The sequence below is a fragment of the Berghia stephanieae genome, chromosome 2, assembly GCF_034508935.2.
Source record: "Berghia stephanieae isolate SIO BIC M18660-M18661 chromosome 2, UCSD_Bste_1.3, whole genome shotgun sequence".
Lineage (NCBI taxonomy): Eukaryota > Metazoa > Mollusca > Gastropoda > Nudibranchia > Aeolidiidae > Berghia > Berghia stephanieae.
Window position 1 is genome coordinate 122,697,212 of NC_088361.1, and position 16,013 is coordinate 122,713,224.

At 34.4% G+C, this 16,013-nt stretch overlaps 1 protein-coding gene across 8 annotated transcripts in view; it reads left to right on the forward strand.

Annotated features, from left to right (window-relative positions):
- Nucleotides 1–16,013, forward strand: part of LOC144966471 (5-hydroxytryptamine receptor 1A-like) — a 437,629-nt gene that overhangs the window by 324,428 nt on the left and 97,188 nt on the right. For 2 of the 8 annotated variants that reach the window (XM_078903048.1, XM_078903054.1), the window contains one exon: nt 3,455–3,689. The exons of 5 other annotated variants lie outside the window; for them this stretch is intronic. The gene's annotated coding sequence lies outside the window, so the exon portion shown is untranslated. Of the gene's footprint in view, nt 1–3,454; nt 3,690–15,283; nt 15,578–16,013 lie in introns of those variants that run through there. One more of the 8 variants, XM_078903055.1, reaches the window with a different exon arrangement.

A 16,013-nucleotide genomic window follows, 5' to 3' on the forward strand; every position in this document is an offset into this window, starting at 1 on the left:
GAAAAAATTCTTAAGCCTGCAAAAGAATATCTGGGTACAGACTTTTTGGCAAATTATTTTTGATCGTAAGACGAGTAAATAGTAAAAGTTAATTGGCCAAAATGTAAGATAGTTTTTTTTTGTCAATGTACATCTTTGTCAGGGTAAGACAGCCACAATACCTAAAAGGTTTTTTAAAAATAAAATATATATTTACGTGACGCGCATTGAGTTTTTAAAAAAATATATAGGATCGATTATATTCTATTATGCGACTCCTTGATAGATAAGTTTTAGTTTTTCCTCTTTAGTTTGTGGTTTTTTCCCAATCGATCAGTTTAAGAGGTAGACAGACTGCCTGCGGCTTGGAACGGTATACATTTTTAGATGACTAAATTGATGCTGTTTTGGATATAATTTTTTAAGTCGCCTTGTGTACTTTTAAGGCCTAAATCTCTATGATATAAAGTAATGCGCTCATTTTGTACTAGAAAATTTACAATTTCACTTCCTGCGTTTCTCCAAGTTATCATTTATACTCGAATAAATTAACACGTTATAACATCAAATCAAACAGGTTGTAAATAAGTACAAAGGAAAAGCTACAAATGTTTTGATTGCAAACTTGTTTTTTAGCGAGCGCCTAAAAACAATTTAAATAGAATCATACATTTAATGAAAACGATTCAGACATAATGAAGGCACTTCATCAAAGACCATTTCAGTTATCTAGAAACATTCATTTTTAACCTGTTAACGGCCGTACTCTGGAAATGCACGTATTTAAAATTTGACAAGAAAACTCATTCTACAAGTATCGCTAGATTTGAATTACCCTCTTCTAGGCAAAATCTCTCAAACATGAGACCCCGCGATGCCTCCTCAGGTTTGAGAGTTTTTGACAAGATAAGAGTCCTTTAACTCGATCGATATTTGAAGGATGAGTTTTCTAGCCAAATTTTGGAATACGCGAGTATTCCAGAGTACGGCAGAGAACTGGTAAAAAATTCAAATTATAACTCGTGAGACAAATTTTTTGCTTGGTTAGTTTATTTGACAGGTGTTAACGCTTTGACCATAACAAGACGAGTTGGTTGCAAGCTTATCTAACGATTCTCTATGTAATCATCCGTTAGATCTAAATGAATATGCCCTGGTAAATTGAATCGTCTTCGTTGGAATGAAATCTTTTCTTCAGTAATCGATGATTTTATCGGTTAGTTCGAGACATTCTTTTGATAAGTATCTATATTTTCTGTTTATGTAACAAATTATATCCATTTGAAAGAGTGTCGTTTGATTCTAAGAGGCATTTTGATATTTTAGGCCCATCGTCTCTATGAAGCTAGAAATTAAAATTCGGTCAATAGTGAAAATGGTAAAAAATACGATTTTCAATTTTATGCAATGTAAGAAATCATTTTTTCCCAAAATAGAGAACATATATTTAACCGAAGTTTAACTTAAATGCCGTGTGCTTTGGAAAAATACGTATTTAAAAATTTGGCCGGAAAACACGCCTTTCAAATATCGATCGATTTAAATTACCCTCATCGTGGTAAAAACTCTCAAACCTGGGGCCTCGCGAAAGTTTTTTGTGCGCTATGTTGTCTAGTGGTATGACAATCGCATTCGGGTCGGAAGGTCCTGAGTTCGAACCTCGCTCGGCGCATATTTGAGTCCTTTGAAAAGGCTCTTTACTCACATTCTCTCACCTTAGCCAGGTGTAAAATGAGTGCTAGCCTGGCCGTTAACAGCGTTCTCTCTGTCGGAAAAAAACTGTATTATCGCTTATCAGGCGTCATGTCCGGGTCCTAAATAATAAATGTTGCTGTTGGCTTTACCCCTTGTAAAGCGCTAAGTGGATATTGCGCTATATAAAAGCTTAAAATGTTAGAGGCAGTGGATCATATTTGGGTCAAATCTTGGTGACACTGCAAAACTTATTTAAGGGTAATTCTATCGCCCTTTGGCTTCAATGATTATTTAGAAAATCCGCTATAGTCATGTGCTCGAGGTAAGAATTTCCTTTCAGGCCACCCTGCGAGCCCAAAGGTCAGTCAGGACGGTCAAGCGGTCAATTGGGTATGACATGCTAATCCCACAACTCTTTTGTAAAGCAGCTCGCCACGTCTGGGATGGTCAGCTGTGTTGACAGGCTCAGTACATATAACAACAATAACAACAACAGACAGGAATTCTACTCCCACCAATACTACTACGGCTACTACTACTATTATTGTTGCTACTCCTCCTCCTCCTCCTCCTCCTACTACTTCTACTACTACTACTACTACTACTACTACTACTACTACTACTACTACTACTACTACTACTACTACTACTACTACTACTACTGCTACTACTACTACTACTACATACTACTACACTACTACTACTACTACTACTACTACTACTACTACTACTACTACTACTACTACTACTACTACTATACTACTACTACTACTACTACTACTACTACTACTACTACTACTATACTCTACTCTACTACTACTACTACAACTACTACTACTACTACTACAACACTACTACTACTACTACTACTACTACTACTACTACTACTACTACTACCACTACTGCAACTACTACTATAGTTTACAATTTTTAGATTTGCCACTCTTGCGCTTGATGATAAAGATTTACCATAGATCTAGGCTAAACGGAAGAATGTTAACGCCTAACCTAATTTTTTTACAAAATAGATTGTTACTTTTAGATATTAAACTGCGCTTTTTATTTCAGCAAATCACATCGGATCGAGGTTGGCTTACCGATTTCTGTCAGTCAGAACATCAGTCAAGCATAGAGCCAGCTGGCTGCCCCCTATAATACAACGATATCATTAACCCAGAAAACTTGTTCTTAATACTTTATAAGAAGCCATTGCCCATCCCCTGCGCGAAAACCACTGACCCCTCTAAATAATACCTGTCTAGGTGTTTGTCGGGGTAAGTGCTGTGTTCCGTGAGCGAACACCACTCGTCTGTATCTTACGCAACAAATACTGGTCTTTGTTGTCAGGCTCCAAACTACATACTCTTTTTTTAAAAACCTGCCAGAAGTTCCTAGTTTGAGAGGGGTTTTTTTCCAAGATGAGTGTCGGTTTAATCGAAGGGCTAGTTTTTTGGCCAAAATTTTAAATACGTGTTTATTTTTTTTTCAGATTGCGACAGCAAAAGACTTTTTATGTTTGACCCAATGCCTCAATCCGATGTTATATCTGAGTGATATTGTTGCTGGACATTGAATTTAAATCAACAATTATACATTTTGAATTAAGTAAAATGCTTTTATTGAGGAAAGTGAACGTAGTCTTATGGACTGAAAATAACTAAAATGTTGTAATTCTCACTTTAAAATTAAACTTGGGGTGCCGATGGCCCAGTTGATAGAGGGCACTCGCTTCATTCGCAAAAGGATCCATCCCGGGTGAATTTGAGATATTTTTTTTCAGATTCCTTCTGTCCAACCGATAGTGATTGAGTAGCTGGGTCTGTTACATCTGGCGGAAAGTACTATACTATAGACTATCGTCCAATCAAAAGGGTAGCACGCTATTGCTATTGTCCATTCCGGGCTATAGAAATCGGAATGAACTCTTAATCCAAGGGACTAATTGCTCTGAAGGACTGCTCACTTTAAACTCAATTCTTCTCATTTGATGCAACCCCGTATAAAAACCAATTTCGGTTGGTAAATCACACAATATGGTCCTTGAGAGCTTGTGGTGGTTGGTGTTTTAGGTTAGGGTCTTCTTTTTCGACAACGCAAGTGATCAAATTCAAAAACAAGTGAAACCTTCAGAAAAATCAGTGTTTTGTTTTGTTTTGTTTTGTTTCCTATAAAAAAAATAAGCTCATGAGTCTCTCTCCCCGCTCTCTCCGCCACGCTCATCCAACAGTTAATGTGTGTTCAGAGCAAAGTGAAAAGACATTGTGATAAGCATTCTGCATATGAAACAATTACACTATTCTGTCATTTAAAAAAATTGTTTCCTCGTTCCCTACACATATATAAAAGCTAAGACTCTTTGGTCGTTGGAGCTCTATAAGTCTGACCCATTTATTACATATTTTGAGAGATAATTAAAATTAATTAATTCAAATCATTTCATATACAATCTTTTTGTAAAATCATTTCAACATTCATTGAGATGCAACTATAAAACTTAACTGCTCGAAAAGTGTCAATCAAAAAGAAAACAGAAACATGAGTGGAGCACAGACTGGCTTGTGTTGATAACTCCCCATCACCTCATAAGGTTTTATTCTCTAATGTTTGTTTTTTTCGGCAATTCTCTACTCACTTCATCCGTTGAAATAAGAAAACAATTGGAAATAATATACAATCGCGTCTGAAAAATTGAACTTTGAGCTTTTATATTGGGCAATACGAAGGGTCCCTGGCCAACAGCACCTTTTAACATTTAGGACGGGATATGACGCCTGTTAGGCGATGTTACAATTTTTTTCGGACAGAGACAGTGCTGTTAACGGCCAGGTACTCATTTTACACCTGAGTGAGAGAATGTGAGTAAAGAGCCTTTTCCAAGGACTCAACTATGTGCCGAGCGAGGCTCGAACCCAGGACCTTCCGATCCGAAAGCGAGTGTCATACCACTAGACCACATAGCCCTCTGACTATACCCCATGAAACTTAACGAGTATTTACCTACAGAAAATAAGATTGAATTCAAGAATCTATCCCAAAAAAAAATGTCTGTCAAAAAAAAAACAAAAAAACAAAGAAAACAAACAAACGAAATAGGGTTATTATATTTCAAGACTCCTTTGTTGACTCAAAATACGTTGATATTTGATTTGTGTTCTCATTAACCAACTTACTGGTCGAAAACACCAATGGCCTTTATCAGCATACTTGCCCCTTCGTAGGCGATCGTAAGCAAACAAAAATGACTAATCTAATAATATTAACTAATCACGCGGTAAGAAAACCTTAGAACAAATAAAAATGGGAAAAGACTTAATACTAAGATATCAATCTTTCTGTTTCTGTTTCCGTACCAGTTTCTGTCTCCCTACCATTTAATCATTTATTTTTCCTCTTTTCTTTCCTTTTTCTTATTGTTATCATTGTCGTTGTTGTTGTTGTTTAGGATTTTAACACTATTATGTCATTTTTGGCCTCCGATCGGTTGTGAGACGAGGAAATATTATTATTATTAATAATGATAATGATAATAATAATGATAATAATAATAATAATAATAATAATAATAATAATAATAATAATAATAATAATAATAATAATGATAATAATAATAATAATAATAATAATAATAATAATAATAATAATAATAATAATAATAATAATAATAATAATAATAATGATAACTTTTTATTGTCCTAAAAAAAAAAAGTGGCAATTTGTCATTTGGTTACACATTTATAACAATACAATATTGACATAGACACACTCACACAGATGCACACTAGTAACATCGTAATCATCGAAAAAACGGCATCAACAACAACAGCATCATCATCATTAACACCACAACAACCTTCCTAATATTTTCGTTATAATTGTTGATGATGTAAACAATGTAATCATGTATCTTCTTTTTTATTTTTTATCATTTTCTTTTCCACTACGTGTTTTCTTTAAACCAGGCCCTATGCACCTCCAAGCACTGAGACGTTTATGGTTAAAGGTAACCCAGTCCTTAAAATTCCACTTGCCCACCTTTTAATGTAAAATATAAAGTAAACACCTAAACATAAACAACTATAATTCATTTAAACTGTTACGGAAGCTTCACATTATATCTTCATCTTTGTTTTCTTTTGGATTCAAAGCTTCAGGCGGAATATTTGATTTACCTTGGTGTACCCGGGAAGGAATACGATAGATCTTTGAAATAATCGATGAGTTTCAATGGAGCTATTTAGGTAATGAACAGTTAAGTAGCCCAAGTCAGTCCTTTGATGTTCACCCAATAATACCGTCGTCCTCTGACTAAACTCTTTCTTTCATTTTTTTAAACCAGGAAACTTTTACTTCAAGTTTCGATCTATTTAAATGAACCTCGTCTGCAAAAGGTATCAAACTAAAACATTTTGAATTCTCATCTTTGGGATTATTTTGACAAGTTGATCATACTCTTTCTTGATTGGTGCTTAAATAATCGGTTACTGGACCATGGTAGACATGACAAAAAAATACTTGTTTAGTCAGAGTACGGCGGCGGAAGGGTAGGCGGATTAATATAGTGCGATTGTATAGAAAAATCGAGTAAATAAGAGATGTAGTTCTATTACATGTAAGGCTTAACGGGGACATCTCCTTTTTAATTCCAATGTTCTCAGAAAACGGTCAAAGTAGGGCATATTAGAGTAATCGATACTGTGGACATTTGATACCCGTCCTACCTTTCGCCCTAATCTGTTTCTATTTGAAGTGAATCCTACACAATAAAGACAAATTTTAAGAAATGTAAATTACCCGAGTCTTAATTGATTTTTGATGTTGCTATTGTTGTTTGTATTCTATTTTACTTGTATTTTTTTTTTTTTGGGTACTAGTTTGAACTTAACAAACGTTGACATTAAATCAAGTACATAATAGGCAATAGGCGTGTCGTTGAAAGCTATTCTATTGTTTTTATTGTTTGTTTTTTTTCGTAATATCTTGTCTTTTTTATTTTATTTTAATATTTAGTTTTTTATCTTCTCTTTTTTATGTATTTTTTTTAGATATTGACTATAATGATATCAAGATATCTAATCCGTCGTTGATTCTTGTTTAACCCTCTCCTTGTCGGCCAGTTTCAGAATTTTCCCCAAAACATCATATCCACCCAACACAAAAATAGATTTTTCTTACTCAAACAGAAGATTAACAAGTACATTCTATACAGAATATTGTTCAGCAAAATGATCTCTACAATAAATACAATGTCAAGTTTTTATGTCTAAAATAAACAAATTGTCTTCAAAGTTTATGAGAATCAAAAACAATGAGATCAGAAAGTTGTTGTTTGCTTCGTGACGAGCGTAACGATCGTAACGAACGTGACGATAGTAACGAACGTGACGATTTTCCTGTAGTTGGTAAGGAGAGGGTTAATAGAGTACATTAGAGTGGCTGACTTTGCGATACGTTTTTTCTATGTATAGTGTAGCAGAGTCCTGTAGCTCAATGGTAGAGCTAGAGCACTAGGTTTCTATAAGGACAACATTGCCGTTCTCTGTAAACAAAAATAACGTTTTAAAAATTTTGGCTAGAAGATTTGACCTTCAATTATTGATCGGTCAAAAAGACCCTCACCTTTTCAAAAATTTTGAAACCTGTGACTTCAAATGAAGTCCCGGGTTTGGGAGTTTTCAACAAAATGAGGTTCGTTTTAATCGATCAATATTTGAAGGACGAGTTTTCTGGCGAAATTTTTTTTATGTATTTTTCCGAAGAGTACGGCAGAATAGTTTAGCGTGAAAAACAAGACTTTAGATATTCTAAAAAGCAAAGACAATGCTATTGTTTTACAAGGGGGAGATAATAATAACAACGAAAGTGCTTGGTGAAATTCAATCTCAAAAAGACATCGACTTAACTCCCTTGGGATTTGATTGGTAAACATTGTAATCTCTTTCTACAAACAAGATATACATAGAGTATTGTATTATTACAGTGATGTATTGTGTGTATGTATTTGTGTGTGAGTATTTTTTTAGTGTAGATATAGACAGATAGCCAGTGATCTATCTCCGAACCAGGTGCCAAAATAAATGTGGTTTTATCGTTTAAAATACCAGGATTGAGAATTTTCGTTTATTTGTTTGTTATTTTGTTGCATTCTTTTTTGTTTATTCTGTTTCTTTTCTGGTTTGTTGTTTGTTTGTTTTTTTCATTTGGTCACTTTGTGAAATTTAATTAATTTCCTCAACAAAAGCATACGATTTTAAAATTGATCTCATTTTTATGACTATAAATTGAACTTATAACATCTTATTATCTCGATTAATAGACTGTGTTACGGTGATAGGTCAGAATAAAAGTTAGTATTTGACAATGTAATATTGTACCGAAAATTGATACATAATCTAGTACATTCTACAATTTTATATTATATTGAAGGTTATGATATATAATATGGTATAGAAAGTTGATTCATAATTGAGAATTTTCTACAAAATAATTTGATACAGAAAGTGGATGCATAATCTAGTATTCGACAATATAATGTTATATACAAAGTTGATACATAGTCCAGCATATTCAACAATATAATATTAAATAGAATGTTGACATAAAATCTAGTATTCGATAATGTAATATTATATAGATAGAAAGTTGATGTACAACTTATATTTCGACAATATATTATTTAGCGAGTCAAAGCATAAACTAGTATTCGACAATAGTGCCGAGCGGTCCCGGTACTGAGTACCGGTAATGCCGGTAACAGCCTTATCGATAATTTATCGACACTAAGCAGCCCAGTCTCGATATTCCGACACGTAAGAATGTGCACATTATCGTAATGAAAAAATAATAAACAATATATGACATTAACAAAAATAAAGTGGAACATTGAATTAAAAGAGAACCAAAAAAAAACTGAAAAAAAAACAACAACAAAACCCTAGAGCTCTCTACATTGTCGATAACAAATCATCGGCAATGAAAATTATTAGCGGGAATTACCGGTACCGGTACCAGTCTCGAGAACAGCGATACTGGCCAAGGATTACCAGTAATTTATCGACAACGAGAAGAGTTGGTACCGCCCGGCACTATTCGACAATACTGTAGAAATTGGCTCATAGTCTAGTATTCGGCAATATAATATGATATAATATAGAAATTCGATACATAATCCATAAAGTTGTAATAATGTCATCGAGATAATGGGGAAATATTCTCCTCACTACAGTAGATGGGTATCACTTTCCCCAGATAAGATGGGGAATTCCCTATGGTATTTTATTGTCAAGAACGAATTCTCTAATTATTCTACTAGATCCTGCAAACAAAATACGACCATACTCTGGAAAACACGGGTTAACCCTCTCCTTGCCACCTACAGCAAAATCGTCACATTTGTTACGACACAAGATACATTTTTTCTTATTCAGATTTATTTTGTACATCACAATGATCTTTGTTTATTTAATAAGAGCATCAAATTGTTTTGTAGAAAGATTGTTTGAGTTTAAAAAATCAATTTTTCTGCTGTGTAAGCCTGCCATTTTGGGAAAATACTGAAAATGGTCGGTAAGGAGAGAGTTAAACATTTTGGCTAGAAAACTTGCCTTCAAATATCGATTATTATTACCCTCATCTTAACAAAGATTTTCAAATCTGATATTACTTCGAAATGACCATTATCTTGTCAAAAGCTCTCAAATCGGAGACTTCAAAGTCTCAGGTATCTTTGTCTATAGATAGATAGATAGATAGATAGATAGATAGATAGATAGATAGATAGATAGATAGATAGATAGATAGATAGATAGATAGATAGATAGACAGATAGATAGATAGATAGATAGATAGATAGATAGATAGATAATAGATAGATAGATAAATAGATGTATAGATAGATTGATAATAGATTATATGATATGATTGGATTGATTGATTGATTGATTGATTGATTGATTGACATATATATATATATATATATATATATTATTTTGATATTTACCACAATGTTTGAGACAGTCTACATTAATGTTTCAGGCCTAATTAGCCATCGTCGCACTTTTCGTACCATATAATTTGTATCAAACACGATTCAATATATATATATATATATATATATATATATATATATATATATATATATATAGAGAGAGAGAGAGAGAGAGAGAGAGAGAGAGAGAGAGAGAGAGAGAGAGAGAGAAATATTAAACAGGGACACCATCCTACAAATTACATTGTAATGTTACCCGGTTTCATTGCCGCTCCAAATCCAATTGAACAACCTGACACAAACCATCCCTGGCCTGTCATTTCTCTGATGAGATAATGGAAGGGGGACGACGACGCAAATAGCACACTCTGGTCCCGTTTATGATTGATGTCAAAATCAAAAGTCACAAAATGACAAATCAATTGAGGAAAATAGCTTATGTCACAATGGTAGCTAATCCGTGCGAACAAGCCTACTGTTATAATATTTTTACCAAAGTAGGACCTGTGTCGATAACGTAGGGACTTATTTTTAGTAAAATTGTTGTGTTCTTGTATTTCTTGTTGTTTTTCCTGCTGCTATTGTTGTTGCTGTTATTGTTGTTGTTGTTGTTGTTGTTGTTGTTGTTGTTGTTGTTGTATAGGTTTGACTGGCGGACAGATCTGATGATTATTTATTTAAACGCATACTATCAATATCGTTCTGCAATATGTTAATAAGATTATAATAATATGCACTATTTTAAAATGTATAATATATCCACGTACGACGTAAGTTATAAACAATCTGATACGTAATATTGCAGTCGTAGCTGTTATGCTCATCGTGTTAATTTCAATGCCAAGATTTCTGCACGTGTTTTCATTATATCTAATAATATCATTGAATGATAACCTTGCTCACAAGAGCTCATGCAGGCAGGCATTATAAAATCCAATTATTGAAATTCCGTATGAAGTGTCATGAAAAGATCCCAAAATTGAAGACCTGCTGCTGCCTACTACAACGAAAAATTCATATAAATACGATTTTTTAAAAACTGAACGGTGTAGGCTTTTTTATTCAATAAATCGTGTTGAAAAGGAAATTTTTGTTCCTTAGAAATTGAAAAAATGTATTTAGGACTTTGGAGCTTACTTTTATCATGCTGAGGGCAAAGATTAATGTTAATTGCTATTTATCGCGATCTTTTTTTTTCTCTCTTTAATTGCCTTGAAAATTACTATTTAAAAAAAATTAAAGTCAGCAGCTATGAAATTTTGATCAATCAGCTCAAGAAGAAATTGTGTCCGAATGAACCAGATGTCCGAAAGAGATTCAAAAAGCAGAAAGAAATGACAAAATTTATGACATTTTTAGTTTTTGTCAATTTAAAGAATTGTATTCAATCTCCTTCTCGGTAGATGGATCAAAGTTGATTCAGTCATTCAGCTATTTGTTATTCTTTTTCTAGACAGCGTGAAAAGTTACACACAGTTTTGTGTTGTAATGTTTAATTTGACTGGCAGACCTATAAACGTATGGCCTTAATAAGATATTAAAACTTGATTTAAGTCTTTTGTTTTTTTACCATAAAATCAGTTTTCTGCATTTAAACCATAGTAGCGTTTTGAGGCGAGGGGTCACTAATGTGGCCTGTTGTCTCAAACAGGTAATGTGTCAGTTTGAATCTATTACTAAACATTTCATTTTAACCTAACCTTAAATTTTAATGACGGTCGAGTTGCATTATATATAATATAGAAATTCGATACATAATCTTATGTTATATTATTATTATTATTATTATTATTATTATTATTATTATTATTATTATTATTATTATTATTATTATTATTATTATTATATTATGTCTTCAATGATGACAGTGTCATGCCTTCGACTTCTTTAACTGTATAAAGCAAACATTTCTTAATTCTCCCCATGTTGACTTGTAACCAAATTTTCTTCACCCAGTTCATTTCGACATAATACCAGATTGACACAGTGGGTCACAAATACAGTTGTTTGTTTGTTTGTTTGTTTAGTAGGTTGGTTGGTTGATTGGTTGTTTTTGAGGTGAGGGTTGGGTTTGTTTTGGGTTGTTGTTTTCTATTTTGTTTTGTTAGTTGTTTTGTTTTTTGTTTGTTTGTTTTTTTTTTTTTGTTTTTTTTGTGTATTTTTTTTTGTTGGTTTTTTTTTTCTTTTTCTTTTTTTGTTTTTGTTTTGTTTTTTTAAATTAGTTTTTCTTTTTCTTTTTGGTTGATAAAATTGAACTGTAGTTCAAAGCCAAAGTTGGAGAGACGGGGTGATGTTTTAAAACTGTACCCAATCTCCGTAGAGTTCACCGTATTTCTAGGTGATCCGGATAAATGAGTGTTTTTTCGTTCGTTATTTCGACTCGCACTTAATTAGAATCTGTTTTTTTAAAACTGGTTGCGCTTTTATAAAAAAGGCGTTCCTGTTTGAACTTGAATGTTTTAGCTTTTTTTTCTCTCATGTTCTTTATATCTTGAACAAAAACTTGCGGGGATTAGAATTAAAGGTCCATGGAGTGGAAACAGATGTTTTTTCACTTTTCTTTTCTTGATTTTTTTTTCTTTCTATCTTTATTTTGTTATAATTTTTTTCTGTGTGTGGATGCAGAGAAATGATTCTATTATGTGTGATTTTTTTTTTCTAAACAACGAATGGTTTCTTTTTCATAAATACAGATTTAGTTCTTATAGAAGTTGTATTGTTGTAGTAGTAGTAGTAGTAGTAGTAGTAGTAGTAGTAGTAGTAGTAGTAGTAGTAGTAGTAGTAGTGTAGTAGTAGCAGTAGTAGTAGTAGTAGAAGAAGAAGAAGAAGAAGAAGAAGTATGTTGTAGTTGTAGCAGTGGTAGTAGTAGTAGTAGTAGTAGTAGTAGTAGTAGTAGTAGTAGTAGTAATAGTAGTAGTAGTAGTAGTAGTAGTAGTAGAAGTAGTAGTAGTAGTAGTAGTAGTAGTAGTAGTAGTAGTAGTAGTAGTAGTAGTAGTAGTAGTAGTAATAGTAGTAGTAGTAGTAGTAGTAGTAGTAGTAGTAGTAGTAGTAGGTGTTGTTGTTGTAGTAGTAGTAGTAGTAGTAGTAGTAGTAGTAGTAGTTGTAGTAGTAGTTGTTGTTGTTGTTGTTGTTGTTGTCCTTGTTACTTTCGTGATAATCGTGGCATTGGCGGTGTTGGTGATGATGGTGGAGATGAAGGAGGAGGAGGAGGAGGAGGCGGAAATTATTGTGGTGGGCGGTGGTGGGGTGGTGGTTTCGTTGTTGAGAAGAAGGAAGTGTTGTGATGCAATGGGATGTATTGAAATTGACTCAGACGGGGGGGACAGAAATAGAGAAGCATAAATTGTTGCTCCGGTTATCAAGATTGCCACAACAACAGCAATAATTTCACAATACATCTTATCTATCATGATATTATCTTTGATCCAATCTATCATCTACCTCCATCCCCACACTATCCACTGTCACGAGCAGTGATACAGTTCTGCTGTGTTACTAATCTGTTGTGATCCCCATGTTAATTGCATGGTTGTAAGTTGGGTACATCCTTCATCTTAATGCCCCATATCACATGCTCAGCCTACCGTATCAGTAGTCAGTGTGTGAACAGATAGCAAGTCGCAAAGCGGGGTCACACTCCGACAAGAAAAGGGATCATAGAAGCATAGCGAGTTATATTTATAACTAGTTGCAATATACACATAGATCTAGTAAGACTATGTCTGACAGTCGGAGGTCAATTAATTATGGTCGCATATGCGAGTATGGCGCCAAATAGGTTTCAACAGTCGTGACGTCACTTCCCTCCTATTGACTTAGTAACTGGTTCTAAACTATCGGAACGATGGCGGACACCCTTATGAAATACTTCTCCTGCAAGAATAAAAGTATCCAGGGGAGAAAAACAATATAAACTTGATCATGTTTTGATTTTTATATCTGATCACATGACAAGTTCTAACCAGAATGAAGAATAAAAAGTACTGATTTCCTTTGTTTAGAACCAAGCTTCTCATTGCTGGGCGGACGTGACATCAGACTATTGAATCCTATTAGTGGGATGAAAGTGACTGATTGAATGATTGGTCTGAGGAGTGCTAACGCACCCTCTGTGTACACGTGGGGTTTACGGATATCGTCCATATTCTATATTTTTTCCATGTGAGTTGACACAGATGCAGAGCAACTTGGAGCAACCGTATCAAGTCACACAAAGCTAAAGCGTCGAGGGAATCGACAAACAAGACGAATAATTTGTTAATATAACCTGATTAAAGTCCTACGCATATCATATTTATGCTGCATTATTTATTTATTTTTAAAGTCATTCTTCAGAGCCTGAGTTTATCCCGGTTTCTATAATATGAAACGGGCAATAACAATTGCCTGCTACCCTTTGAATAGGACGATTGTCTATAGCAAAACGCTTCCCGCCAAAACTAACAGAGCCAGCTACCCAATCACTGCTGGTTGGACAATCTCGACTGCACTCAGGGTCGATCTCGGTCCCTTTGCGTGTGAAACCTTTGCTCGACCGACTGGGACATCGGAGACCCCAACGACATTATTGAAATTCAAGTTAAAAATCTAAAATGTGTACACGTGAATTGAAAGCGAGGTGTACATATACGCAGGTCTAACATCCGAACCCACTTATGGGCATAGTTTAATAGTGTTGTAATGGACAATATCTTGGTCATTTTTTGAGATTTCCATTACAACAATGGGTTATCAGACCTGCAAATAAGTGTACTTTGATTGAAAGCATTATAGTCCTATGAAGCGTTCTCTTTTGATTGAGTCATCCTGTATTGGGGACTAATAACGCTAGAGTCAGATTACTGGTCATTAGAACTAGCTCATGATCGGTTCACATTCAATGTAAGAGAATCTGCATTGGTCCCGTCTCGATATAGTAAAGGGCAATTTCAGGAGTATCGCAATCTTACAATACGATTAATATCGGAAATAATGGTAGCACTAGTATTGCTAGAAGTATTATAGTAGTAGTAGTAGTAGTAGTAGTAGTAGTAGTAGTAGTAGTAGTAGTAGTAGTAGTAGTAGTAGTAGAAGTAGTAGTAGTAGTAGTAGTAGTAGTAGTAGTAGTAGTAGTAGTAGTAGTAGTATATAGTAGTAGTTAGTAGTAGTAGTAGTAGTAGTGTAGTAGTAGTAGTAGTAGTAGTAGTAGTAGTAGTAGTAGTAGTAGTAGTAGTAGTAGTAGTAGTAGTAGTAGTAGTAGTAGTAGTAGAAGTAGTAGTAGTAGTAGTAGTAGTAGTAGTAGTAGTAGTAGTAGTAGTAGTAGTAGTAGTAGTAGTAGTAGTAGTGTAAAAAAAAAGTAGCTGATTTAGAATATTAATAATAGGCTAATGGTAGTGATTGTATATAGTTATCGTTGCATCTCATTCTTGGTAACCATAGCGTTACTTATCGCGTCCTGTCGGCGACAGCTATGTCTGTTACCGATGCACCTCTATCTGTAATAAAATAGTCGTAAGTGCCTGACAGTGGCACCATTCATCCGTGGCCTGACGTGATGGTCTCTCGCCACTAATTCATACTGAGTGCTTCCGACGGATTAAAAGACTGTGGAATTGCTACATGGTGTGACGAGAACGTCAGCCAGTCGGAAGTAATCGTGAGCTTACCCTGTCAATGTGTTCCATGTCATTTATCACTAGCAGTGTCTGTCATTATTTACTGCTGCTACATGCTGCTCTAGAATGACCTTGTGTAACGTGTTTGTTTCGTTTGATGTTTGTACCTAATGGTGTTATCAGTGCCTGTGTTGTAGGATTTGCACGATGGATGCGGATAATCGTGGTATTTATTTATATATTAACTAATAATAACTGTGCCGATATTAGTGTTTATAAAAGTTCTGGTGCAGAATCTATCATGAAACGAATTCGATGATCTAACGTAAGTAACTGTGAACTTTCTTTATCAACTAGGTTGCTTTTTTGTTTATAACGATGGTAAATATGTAAGATTTTTATTTTCATGCTTTTAAAAATGATTTCTACTTTAGGTTAACTTTTACGCCAGGACGAACACAGCGTATTCCGCTCTCTCTCTCTCTCTCTCTCTCTCTCTCTCTCTCTCTCTCTCTCTCTCTCTCTCTCTCTCTCTCTCTCTATCTATCTATCTATCTATCTATCTATCCCTATCTATCGATCTCTCTCTCCCTCCCTTTTTTCTCTCTCTCTTTCTCTCTCTTCCTCCCTCTCTCGCTCACACACATACACACACACACACACAATCTCTCTATTTCCTTCTTTCTCTCTCTCTCTCTCTCTCTCTCTCTCTCTCTCTCTCTCTCTCTCTCAATCTATCTACTCATTTTAATGGCTTCGTG